The sequence below is a fragment of the Ahaetulla prasina genome, chromosome 1, assembly GCF_028640845.1.
Source record: "Ahaetulla prasina isolate Xishuangbanna chromosome 1, ASM2864084v1, whole genome shotgun sequence".
Lineage (NCBI taxonomy): Eukaryota > Metazoa > Chordata > Lepidosauria > Squamata > Colubridae > Ahaetulla > Ahaetulla prasina.
The window spans coordinates 93,567,254-93,580,740 of NC_080539.1; the positions used below are offsets into that span (position 1 = coordinate 93,567,254).

The window sequence follows — 13,487 nt, forward strand, 5'->3', positions numbered from 1 at the left end:
ATGCAGAGTTGTGGAAAAGTAGATCTAGACAGGGGGTTTGCTCTTAAGAGCATATTTTCCTAGATTTATGATCCCACCGAACTCCACTATCTCCAACTTCAAACGCGCTCCTGTTTTTTTTCAGGAAAAAGGAGTAGGGGGTCATTCTGCTCAAAAGGACTTATTAAATTGATTGCTTTTCTAAGCAGACGGGAATTTCACAAGCGTTCGATCTTTGATGTAGAATCAACACAGCAAGTATACCGACTCCCTTTTTGAAACCTGAAACCTTTCTTTGTCTCTGATTAATTGACTTTTAAAATGGCGTCTGAAAGTGAAAGTAAAATTTTTTAGTACAACGAAGTAGCGTTATTTGTGGATTGTTACAAACGGAGTTCTCTTATACTGAAAGGAGTAAAGGAAAGTTGTTAAGTTTAAATTCCTGATTCTTTTGAAGACAGAATGGCAGCTAAACCTTTAAAGCCTTCTGGAAGAAGGGGATCTGAACCAAGTCTTGAGGATATATTGAAAGTACAATTAAAACTTTCTGAAGATAGGCAAAAAGAGATGATGGAGAATTTTAATGCAAAAATAAGAAGATATTCTCATGGCAGTTCAAGGACTGAGTAAAAAAATTGAAGGATTGGAAGTGGAAATGCAACAGATCTCTCAGTCAAATAAGCATTTAGAAGATAAAATGAAAGGTGTTCAGAAAAAAGTGGATCAAAATGAAGATCAGGTTGTGATATTACAATATAAACTTATGGAAGGAGCTCTTAGAATCCGTGGTATGCAAGAACAGCGAGGAGAAGACTTAAGAAAAATTATATCAGAAGCATTGGCTGAATTTATTGAAGTGGAACCCCAAGAGGTAGCTTACCAAATTGATAAAATATATAGAGTTAATTCCTGGATTGCAAGACAGAGAAAGCTTCCTCGGGACATTGTGGTTTATTTTGTGAAAAGGACTATGAGAAATCAGATTCTGCAAGTTTCATATCAGACAACTTTAAAAATTGGAGAACAGGAGTTGAAGGTGTTGAAAGAGATTCCTTCCAAGATGTTAAGAGATAGGAAGGAATTTGTTTTTACACAAGAACTTAAAAACCATCAGATTCAATTCAGATGGGAGGTGCCAGTTGGACTGACAGTATTCTATCAAGGAAGGAGATATAGAATTGACACTGTTTTAAAGGCAAAGGATTTTCTTTCTACAGTTTTGAAAGTCGAAATAGAAGTGATAGAAAAACTTCAAGAGATTCAAGAAGGCGTGGTGATCCAAGAGCCTTCATTGCTGCCAGCATCAGAGGAACCACAAGAGCAAAGGGTGACAAGAGGAGCTCTTAAGCATAAAGAAGAGCAACAGTCTCAAAGTATAAGTCAGGATCCCAGTATGGAAGCTGTGGGAGGAGCTAGACGGAAGATACCGGAGGAGGATCTTCCGTTGTTTGCTTCAAAGCTTCAGGAGGCCAGTAATGGCAAATAGAATTTTGTCATGGAATGTTAATGGCTTGAATTCAGCTCAGAAAAGAAGGAAAATATTTCACTACTTGAAACAATTTAAAAATGATGTGATTTGCCTGCAAGAGACACATATAAAATTATCAGACCAAAAATATTTAATTAACTCAAAATTAGGTAAACATTTTGTTGCATCAGCTTTGGAAAAGAAGCATGGAATTGTTGTATATATCAGGAAGGATATACCAGCTAAGTTAATTGAGGCAGATATTCAAGGAAGATTTATTGCTATTGAACTGGTGATAGATGCAAAAAAGACTTTGCTGATAGGTATTTATGCACCTAATCAGCAACAAGAAAAGTTTTATAAAATGTCACACGAGAGGTTGATCCTCTAAGATTATAGTTCGTTTATTTTATTAGGAGACTGGAATGGAGTAATTGATACAAGAAGTGATAAGAGAACCTCTTCCAAGAAGATACCTATACATGCAAAACTACCAAAATCCTTTTTTGAAATGATGGAAGACTTTGAGTTTAGAGATATATGGAGGTTACGGAGAATATAGAAGGTTATGACTTGTTATATGGATGGCATGCGTATTTATTTTATGAAAAAAAAGTGGATAGGGCTTTTAAGAATCATGTGTTGAGAAGTGCTCTTTTGCGGGTCTGGAAAAAATATTCTTATAAATTAGATTACAAGATTCCTATATGGGCGAGCCCCAGACATGCAATAGAGAATATAAATATAGAACAGAAACAGGAAATGATTACTTATAAAGAACTTTTGTATGCTGAAGGAGGTAGATTGCAATTAAAATCATTACAGGTATTAAATGAAGAAGGGAGGAATTATACTTGGTTTCAATATGGGCAAATAAGTGCTAGATGGAAAGAAGATCAAAAAATTGGTATAATGCAAAGGGAGGAAAATTTAATAAAGCAAATTAGAAATCAGACCCAGGAGCATATAAAGAGATTGTATAATGTGTTGTTTGAAATAGATTCGGAAAAGGACTGTATGATAAAATGGGCACAGAATATTCAGGAACCAATAATGTTGGAAACATGGGAGAAAATCTGGGTTAGAAATGTTAAGTTTACACAAGCACAGAATTTAAGGGAAAATTTTTATAAGATGTTTTATAGATGGCACTTAGATCCCAAAAAATTATCACGTATGTATCCTAATATCCAAGCGAAATGTTGGAGGTGTGATTGTGATGACGCTACATATTTTCATATTTGGTGGACTTGCAAGAAAATTAAGGTCTTTTGGATAAGAATTTGGTGGATTATTCAAAATGTACTGAAGAAGAAGATAAAGTTCCTGCCACAATTTTTCCTTTTGGGAATTATAACGGATTGTACAGGGATTGAGACTAAACTGATTCTGAATTTAATAACAGCAGCAAGACTGTTGATTGGACAATACTGGAAGAGATACCTACAATAGAAGAATGGATACTGAAAGTCATTAATTTGGCTGAGATGGCTAAAATCTCAGCTTTTTTAAAAGACAATACGCAGGAAAGATATTTAATTGAATGGAAAAAATGGATTGATTATCTACAAAACAGATATCAGATTAAGAAATATCAGATTGCCTTTGAATAATTAGAAAGTTATTTTATGTAATGGGGAGGGGGTTGGGAGATGAAAAGCTTTGGATGTGGTTAATTGGATTGGAAGGGAAAATTTTATTCTATGTTTGGTTTATGTATAACAATACCTTGTGATTGACCCGGGAAGCCGGGGGGGGGGGAAGGGAGGGGGGAAGGGGGTTTTTTGGGAGGGAGGGGGAAAAAAGGGGGGGAAATGTCTTTGTTTTTTTAAAACTCTTTCAATAAAAAAAATAAAAATAAAACACAGGATATATACAATTAAAACCAACATTTAAAACATAGCAGATTATAAAAGGCTGATAATTAAAAATTTAGATTTAAAATTTTAAAAATATTAACAAAACCCCAAATTAAAATTCAACACTATTATGCCAGTCCCGCTTGAATGAATAAGTGTGTTTTTAGCTCACGACGGAAGGTCCGAAGATCAGGCACTTGACATAGGCCAGGGGAAGTTTGTTCCAGAGCGTCGCTGCCCCCACAGAGAAGGCCCTACTCCTGGGGGCCGCCAGCCGACACTGTTTGGCTGACGGCACCCTGAGGAGATCCTCTCTGTGAGAGCGTACGGGTTGGTGGGAGGCAAAAGTAACAGCAGGCGGTCTCGTAAGTACCCGGGTCCTAAGCCATGGAGCGCTTTAAAGGTGGTAACCAAAATCTTGAAGTGCACCCAAAAAACCACAGGAAGCCAGTGCAGACTACGGAGCAGTGATGTTACGTGGGAGCCACGAGCGGCTCCCGTTACTACTCGCGCAGCCGCATTCTGGACTAACTGTAGCCTCCGGGTGCACCTCAAGGGCAGCCCCATGTAGAGAGCATTGCAGTAATCCAACCTAGACGTAACCAGAGCGTGAGTGACCGTGCATAAGGCATCCCGGTCAAGGAAGGGATGCAACTGGCGGACCAAGCGAACTTGGTAAAAGGCCCTCCTGGAGACGGCCGCCAGATGTTCATCAAAGGACAGCCGACCATCCAGGAGGACACCCAAGTTGCGAACTACCTCCTTTGGGGCCACTAACTCGCCCCCAACAGTCAGCTGCGGATGCAGCTGACTGTACCGGGGTGCCAGCATCCACAGCCACTCCGTCTTGGAGGGATTGAGCTTGAGTCTGTTTCTCCCCATCCAGACCTGTACAGCTTCCAGGCACCGGGACAGCACTTCGACCGCTTCTTTGGGGTGGTCCGGGGTGGAAAAGTACAGCTGAGTATCATCAGCGTACAGATGATAACTCACCCCGAAACCACTGATGACCTCGCCCAGCGGCTTCATATAGATGTTGAACAGGGTAGGCGAGAGAATCAACCCCTGAGGCACCCCACAAGTGAGGCGCCTCGAGGACGACTTCTGCCCCCGTCAACACCGTCTGCGACCGGTCAGAGAGATAGGAGGAGAACCACCGATAAATGGTGCCCCCCACTCCTAATCCCTCCAACCGGCGCAGCAGGATACCATGGTCGATGGTATCAAAAGCCGCTGAAAGATCTAATAGGACCAAGGCAGAGGAGCAACCCCTGTCCCTCCAGAGGTCATCCACCAACGCGACCAAAGCCGTCTCCGTGCTATAACCGGGTCGGAAGCCGGACTGGAACGGGTCTAGATAGACAGCTTCCTCCAGGTGCCGGGGGAGCTGCCATGCAACCACACTCTCTACAACCTTCGCCACAAAGCGAAGGTTGGAGACTGGACGATAATTTCCCAAAATAGCTGGGTCCAGGGAAGGCTTCTTGAGGAGAGGTCTCACCACCGCCTCTTTCAAGGCGGCGGGGAAAACCCCTTCCACCAAAGAAGCATTTATAATCCCCTGGAGCCAGCCTCGTGTCACTTCCTGAGCAGCCAGCACTAACCAGGAAGGACACGGGTCCAGTAAACATGTAGTTGCATGTAACCTCCCCAGCAACCTGTCCATGTCCTCGAGAGCCACAGAATCAAACTCATCCCAAATAACCTCAACAAGACGTGTCTCTGTCATCTCGGTTGGATCATTGCAATCTTGGTCCAAACTATCCCGAAGTTGAACGATTTTATCGTACAGATAACCGTTAAACTCCTCAGCTCGTCCCTGTAAAGGGTCATCCCGTCCCTCTTGATGAAGGAGGGAACGGGTCACCCGAAACAAGGCGGCCGGGCGGTTATCTGCCGATGCAATGAGGGTGGAAACGTAAGAACGTTTCGCCTCCCTCATTGCCACTAGGTAGGTCTTAGTAAAAGATCTCACTAGTGTCCGATCAGCCTTGGAACGGCTAGACCTCCAAGTACTCTCTAGGCGTCTTCTCCGGCGTTTCATCTCTCTCAGCTCCTCGGAAAACCAGGGAGCCAATTGAGATCTACGCCGGGTCAGAGGCCGCAAAGGCACGACACGGTCCAAAGCCACAGCCACGGCCCGTTCCCAGGCCGCAACCAGTTCTTCAGTTGTGCCGTGGGTAAGATCCTCAGGAAACGGCCCAAGCTCCATCAGGAACCTCTCAGGGTCCATCAGGTGCCTGGGACGGAACCAACGCATTGGCTCCGTCTCCCTGCGGTGGTGAGCGGCGGTCCGAAAGTCTAGACGAAGAAGAAAATGATCTGACCATGACACCGGTACCTTCACTATATCTCCTAAAACCAGATCATTAACCCACTGACCAGAGATAAAAATCAGGTCTAGCGCACCTCCCCCGATGTGTGTAGGGCCATCAGTTACTTGAATCAGGTCCAAGGCCGTCATGGAGGCCTGGAACTCCTGAACCACCGTTGATGACAAGCCGGCCGATGGCAAGTTGAAATCCCCCAAGACCAAAAGTCTGGGAATCTCAACCGCCACGCCAGCAAGCACCTCTAGTAGCTCAGGTAGGGCTGTAGTCACGCAGCAAGGAGCCAGGTACGTGATCAACAGCCCCATCTGATTCCGGTGGCCCCACTTCACAAGGAGGGATTCACAACCAGCTATCTGAGGAACAGTGGACTCCCTCGGCTCCAGACTTTCTTTAATCACAACCACCACCACCCCACCCCTACCTTGGGCCCTCGGCTGATGGAATGCCCGGAAACCCGGAGGGCACAGTTCAACCAGGGGTACACCCCCTTCTGTGCCCAACCAGGTCTCCGTAATGCCCATAAAGTCCGCGGACTCCCTCTGAATAAGGTCACAAATCAGGGGAGCCTTATTGACCACGGACCGGGCATTGCAAAGCATCAGCCGAAGACCCAAACTCTGAGGGTCTTGACCATCCGGGGAACGAGTAAGGGGGGCTGGAGCACGTGATCGCTTTTAAACATCGAACATGTGCTCCCGAAGAACGATACGGCTCCCTGCCTCCGCCATATCTGCCTCTCCCACTTACCGTACAGATGGAAAAACACTCTCTGCTCTGCACAATCCCCTCCCCCCTGTCTTCGGACCAACTGAGATAATGTCGTGAGCGCGCGCTGGGACTGGACATACCCTCCCCGACGGGTTTCCCCCAACACCCGCCCTTACCTCCCCTTTAAAATAAAACAGCATGAATTTCTATGCAATAATATTAAGTGCAGACTCTTGTCACTACTTATTCACAGAGTAACCATTTCCTAATGCAGCTCAGACTATTAGCTTTGTAAACTATGATCACAAATTACATCGTTACCCTATTCCAGGCCTCACATAAATATCTTTGCATTCCCATTGAAGACCAATTCATTTAAACTGCATATTGAATCAGATCCCACCATTAAAATATATTCGTTAATTTCTTACATAAGCATACTGATTTGTTAAAAAGTCACATCACCAAATATTTTAGAAACAACTCATTACACAGATTTGCTAAATTGTCTAATTTTTGCTTGAAATGAAATTTTGTTGTTACTTGGGTGAAATATGTTAGAAAATGAGAAGGCATTGTATTGTACACCAATGCTACTGTATAATGAAATCATCCAGTTCAGTTTTCCACAAAAGTTCTGATAGAAGAAAAATACTCTCAGTAAATTCAATCCAGTAAGCCTATCAATTTTAACTGGAAAGGGCATTTAAAAGTATGAACACACTACTGAAGAGGCCATGTTCTTTATAAATCATTTTCCCCCTTCCAATTTTGCCTGGTTTTATCTGTCTTTCTGTCATTAAATATTTGTATGTGATTTTAAACATGTTCAGCCCAGGGATCTTATTCCCAAGTAGTAAAGTTGTAAACCTCCGATGATGTTATTTGTTTAGAGATTGCTATGTCACTAAAATAGAAGAATACTTTTAGCAAAAAGGAATGAGAAGCCAAATTAGAGGACATGACAAGCTGGATGATCCTGATAATTTCTGGTGATGACAGGGTAAGCTAGACATCCCTGAGGGATAGGGATGACACTACAGCATACATCATCAGCTGAAAGTGGATCCTATATCCTGGCTGGGCAAATCAATCTGGAGAAAGGAAGGATTCTGAGGTAGCCCATATGTACTCTACAGGGGTGAAATGCTCTGAAGTCTGCTACCAATTTGCTTTGCTACCAGTTCGCTGCATGTGTGCATGCGCAGTGCGCACCAAACATGCACACTGTTGGTGGAAAGAAAGCTACAACAATTGCTTTGAAAATTGAAGGAACAGCAAGGACCTTGATTACCGTGAGAAATTTTAAGGAGTATTTGTTTATTTTTAAACAGCTGGGTCTTGACTCTGAAAGGAGGTGAAAAAGTACAAAGCCTTAAATTGGAATACACTAGATAAATATTTGAACTGGATATTATTTGAAACTAAAAAAGAGAGACTACATGGACTTGAACCTTAATTAAACATAAATTAAAATTTTAAAATCCCCAAAGGCTCTTTCTTGACGCATGCCACCTCTGTGGGTCCCAAGACCCGTCATTGAGGCCGGCCCTAGGTAATGTAGCAGGCCATTCCTGAGAGGCGGGGGCACCTCGCAGGCGGAGGAGGTTATGTGCGGAGTATCGCATGTTGAAAGAAGAGACAGCGAAATAAAGTCATGTCCTCAGAATGGGCAGGCAAGTTATTGATGACCCGTCCAATGGGAGGCCAATATGTCCGGTGGTAAATCAAAAGGGGGCCAACAATCCCATATAGAAAATAGGTGAGTAGCGTCATCGTCCCCTCCATCGCTGGCACTGTCAATTCCCGGAAAGGAGGTCTTCCGGTAGATCTACAAACTCGGGGAATAGCCCCTCACCCATCCTCTTCCAAAAGGGGGGGTTCAAAGTCCCGTCGAAAATGGCAATGACTCAGCAATGGAGAATAGTAAATGGGATCATAGAGAGGCTCCGTTCTCAAAGCTCACCATCCCACGGCCTCATTCCCGCCGCGGTCTCGCCAGACTTCAAGCGCCGATGATAAGGGCGAACGCAGATGTAAACGCAGCGGACCAGGCGCCAATGGACAAATGTGGGCGTGGACCGTGGCCTTCCACGTATCGCCCAATCACCCGCACAATGGCCGCCATTTTCAACCTCCCGTCTGGCCCGTTCTTCGCAGCCGCTGACCCGAGAAGGTCCAAAAACCTCTCCTGCAGCTGCCGAGATGATAGTCCACCAGGTCAGGGGGCATAGGCAGCGCGGCGGGTTGTCAGGAAGCCGCCATCCTTTAGAAACGACCCTTGCTGGCTCCCTGCCTCCGCCATATCTGCCTCTCCCACTTACCGTACAGATGGAAAAACACTCTCTGCTCTGCACAATCCCCTCCCCCCTGTCTTCGGACCAACTGAGATAATGTCGTGAGCGCGCGCTGGGACTGGACATACCCTCCCCGACGGGTTTCCCCCAACACCCGCCCTTACCCTCCCCCCCTTTAAAAATTCCCTATTTAAAAATCCCCAAAGGCTCTTTCTTGACGCATGCCACCTCTGTGGGTCCCAAGACCCGTCATTGAGGCCGGCCCTAGGTAATGTAGCAGGCCATTCCTGAGAGGCGGGGGCACCTCGCAGGCGGAGGAGGTTATGTGCGGAGTATCGCATGTTGAAAGAAGAGACAGCGAAATAAAGTCATGTCCTCAGAATGGGCAGGCAAGTTATTGATGACCCGTCCAATGGGAGGCCAATATGTCCGGTGGTAAATCAAAAGGGGGCCAACAATCCCATATAGAAAATAGGTGAGTAGCGTCATCGTCCCCTCCATCGCTGGCACTGTCAATTCCCGGAAAGGAGGTCTTCCGGTAGATCTACAAACTCGGGGAATAGCCCCTCACCCATCCTCTTCCAAAGGGGTTCAAAGTCCCGTCGAAAATGGCAATGACTCAGCAATGGAGAATAGTAAATGGGAGAAGAAATTGGGGTTGCTTGGATCCCTATCCCTATCACCATTTTGGAAAATATTGAATTGAAAATGAATACCACAAAGGAGAGAGAATAGAAAGAGGAGTAGAGGATAGAAGGAGGGAAGAAGAAAATGATCTGACCATGACACGGTTCTTCACTATATCTCCTAAAACCAGATCATTAACCCACTGACCAGAGATAAAAATATGAAATGTAGTCTGGTTTAACTAGGAAAATAACTGAAGATAAAAGATAGATAATTATACTGGGATTGACAGTGACAAAAAATGGATCAAGGTGATATTTACAGGGATCAGCTGATTCCAAATGGCTGGTTCACACTATGAGTAAAACTCACTCTTTGTTTCTGCTATTGCCGCATGTGCCTTCCATTATCCTCCTAATTTGGTCTGGAGAATCTCCCAATTTATCTAAACAGTTTGACCTAGATGGATTTGAATGTGTGTCAAGTCTTTAAGAATCCAATTAAAAATCGCATATTCTAATGCTTCTAGCACTTTTATTTAGTTCACCATTATGAGGCAGTATCTCACTTTTATATACTTGACTTGATCAGAGGAAAAAAATAGATCAAGGTGATATTTACAGGGGATCAGCTGATTCCAAATGGCTGGTTCACACTATGAGTAAAACTCCACTCTTTGTTTCTGCTATTGCCGCATGTGCCCCTTCCATTATCCTCCTAATTTGGTCTGGAGAATCTCCCAATTTATCTAAACAGTTTGACCTAGATGGATTTGAATGTGTGTCAAGTCTTTAAGAATCCAATTAAAAATCGCATATTCTAATGCTTCTAGCACTTTTATTTAGTTCACCATTATGAGGCAGTATCTCACTTTTATATACTTGACTTGATCAGAGGAAAAAAATAGATCAAGGTGATATTTACAGGGGATCAGCTGATTCCAAATGGCTGGTTCACACTATGAGTAAAACTCCACTCTTTGTTTCTGCTATTGCCGCATGTGCCCCTTCCATTATCCTCCTAATTTGGTCTGGAGAATCTCCCAATTTATCTAAACAGTTTGACCTAGATGGATTTAAATATATATGTTTATTTCTCCCGCGTAAAATTGGAAGTGTCTTGGTGACGTTTCGACGAACTCTCATTCGTCATCTTCAGGCTTCAGCTTCGTGCTTCTGGGAGCAATGTGTGATTGCAGCTGTTTCTTCCTTTTTAACTGCTAGTGGGGGTTACTTAGGTTATATAACTCCACTAGCAGTTAAAAAGGAAGAAACAGCTGCAATTACACATTGCTCCCAGAAGCACGAAGCTGAAGCCTGAAGATGTCGAATGAGACTTTGTCGAAACGTCGCCAAGACACTTCCAATTTTACGCGGGAGAAAACCCGAATAACCAAAGACCTACATATAGATATAGATATAGATATAGATATAATTACTTGGGAAATAGTCTTGTACAGTACTTTAAATGGCCACCTAATATCCTTTACTCCTTGGCTCTGTTTTTTAATGTGAAAGGATGTTTCAAAAGTATAAACCATTCGTTGCTTCAGAAAATTGTTTACTTCCACTCTTCAGAGAGGTTTTCCAAACATTTTGTGGTGCATGCAAGCCCTGCTAAACAGTTCACTAGTTGTTCTACTTTCTTCGCACATTATATATAAAAATCTTGGCACAAATGTTCCTGTTAAATTCAAGGCAGATGAATTTGTACTGTGGGTTGGAAACAAATGGCTACAAACAAACCATATTTTCATTAGCTAATCCTAATGACTTGTCAAACAGTATAATAAATTATCTTTCCTTTTGCTCCTCAATTATCTAAACAGTTTGACCTAGATGGATTTGAATGTGTGTCAAGTCTTTAAGAATCCAATTAAAAATCGCATATTCTAATGCTTCTAGCACTTTTATTTAGTTCACCATTATGAGGCAGTATCTCACTTTTATATACTTGACTTGATCAGAGGAAAAAAATGGATCAAGGTGATATTCACAGGGGATCAGCTGATTCCAAATGGCTGGTTCACACTATGAGTAAAACTCCACTCTTTGTTTCTGCTATTGCCGCATGTGCCCCTTCCATTATCCTCCTAATTTGGTCTGGAGAATCTCCCAATTTATCTAAACATTTTAGGAAAATGCAAAGCCTGAGGATAGTATTCTGCACAGTCTCTTCACTTTTCACACATATGCTGTTGGACATTCACAAATATATGGCAGAAAAACATGGAGATAACTATACTGTTTTGTAACTTCTAGCTAGTTTTGCAACTTCTATTATTTTACAATTCAATGGAACAGATGAAATAATACTACTTGCTCACCTAAATTTTTTTGCTCTCACTTAGAAGTTTTGTTTTTGTGTACACAACCCAAATTCATGGTACCTGAATTATACTCCATCCAAGTGGAATATAATTATCCTTTGTTTTTATATTTTCTTGGATTTTGTGATGCGGAATTAAATAAATCATACATATATTAATACGACTACAGACATATTTTTGTTTTATTTGTACCTAAAAATGTATGTATATATGATGAGCAGATCAAGAAGCACTTCAAATCTAGTTTTTCAAAGTACATGCATCATCCTCTGAAAATGTTTAAATCCTGATTCAAAACCAGCATTTTTACTACATATGACTTTTATCTTCTCTAAACTCAATACCCCATTTTGGCCTAATTTTTTGTTACTGGTTCAGAAATTCCAATGTCTCTCTAAAAACCCATAGAAAAAAATAATAGCTCTGTAAGCACCACAATGATGACTTCAATGTCTTGTTAATGTTTCACAATTATTCTAATAACCATGTAATAGATGGAACCATTTTGTAGGAAGGGCTGAAACCAGTGCAAAGTGGTGACTCCAACAGCCAACAACTGAGTCAATACAAAGAAATATCGTGGTCAACATGTGACAAATATTGATTAATCCAACAATACTAGCATTGATAGACTCCAACACAGTACAGTTGTCAACACAGATTATTCACTAGATTATTTCCTATTGGTCTCAAAAGTACCACGAAAAATCATAGTCCAATTTCTTTCTGAAAACCCTGGATGGAATCGTTAATGTATATATTACAGTATTCAGCTGGCTAGTAATTGTCTTGTCTGTAGGGTTTTAAAAACTTTTCTGGTAATAGTATAAAAGCAACAATCGCTATGAACTTTCACATAGCTTTAAAAAACTGTAAATGCAATTGTTTTTAAACAAATCACACATTCATCTACAAGACATTATATGTGAAGCAATCAAATAAGACAGCGGCCCCCCAACCTTTTGGGCGCCAGGGACCAGTTCTGCGTAGGGCGGTTTTTCCACAGACTGGGGGGGGGCATGTTTTCGTGCACTGCCTGGATCCCATGTGTGTGCTGATGGGGTTTCGCTGGCTTGTGCAGCCTGATTCTGTGCCGGTCCATGGCCTGGGAGTTGGGAACCCCGAAATAAGCCATCATATGCAGCTTTTACTGTATGGAATAATAGTCATTTCAAGCCTACTTATGTTAGAAGACCAGCACCGAATGTCATATATACAATAAAACTTCTAAAGTAATATGAGTAATTGCAAATCAATTTCAAAGAAATATAAAATCAAAATTTACTTGATAAAGATAGTAATTCCACACTTAAATGCCCTGATAGCGTTTCAATATGAAAAGACAACCTGAAAGATCTAAGTCTAATTTCTGATAGGAGGATATAAGCCTGAATGTGCAATAAAACTGAATGTGCAAATTTACTACCAAGACATTGATATTAATAAAGTATAGCAAACTAAAAAAAAAGTAAATATCTATAAAAATCCTGAATTTTGGTAAGCAGGGATGTTTATTGTCTTCTCCAAAGCATTACTAATATTTTACTAATTTGAAAACTGCTATTAAAAGAACTGAATATACAGTGTATAAGACTATTGCCTTATACACTGTAAGCCGCCCTGAGTCTTCGGAGAAGGGCGGGGTATAAATGTAAACAAAAAAAACAAAAAATATATAACTATTACCGACATGAACACTCTCAGTGGGTTGCTCTTATAGACTTGAATTTAATTTTAAACATTTTGACATCCATGTACATCCCAGCAAGTTCAATGAGTCTTACTTTTTAATCAATTCTATTATTTCTAATGTGTTCTTACAATGCAGCCATAAGCAAACTCTTTGGATTACAATGTCAATTTACTATTATTAGTATATTACATTTT

At 41.9% G+C, this 13,487-nt stretch overlaps 1 protein-coding gene across 9 annotated transcripts in view; it reads right to left on the bottom strand.

The window, feature by feature from the left end:
* ARID1B (AT-rich interaction domain 1B) overlaps positions 1 to 13,487 on the bottom strand; it is a 489,414-nt gene that overhangs the window by 323,816 nt on the left and 152,111 nt on the right. The gene's annotated exons all lie outside the window — the stretch shown is intronic.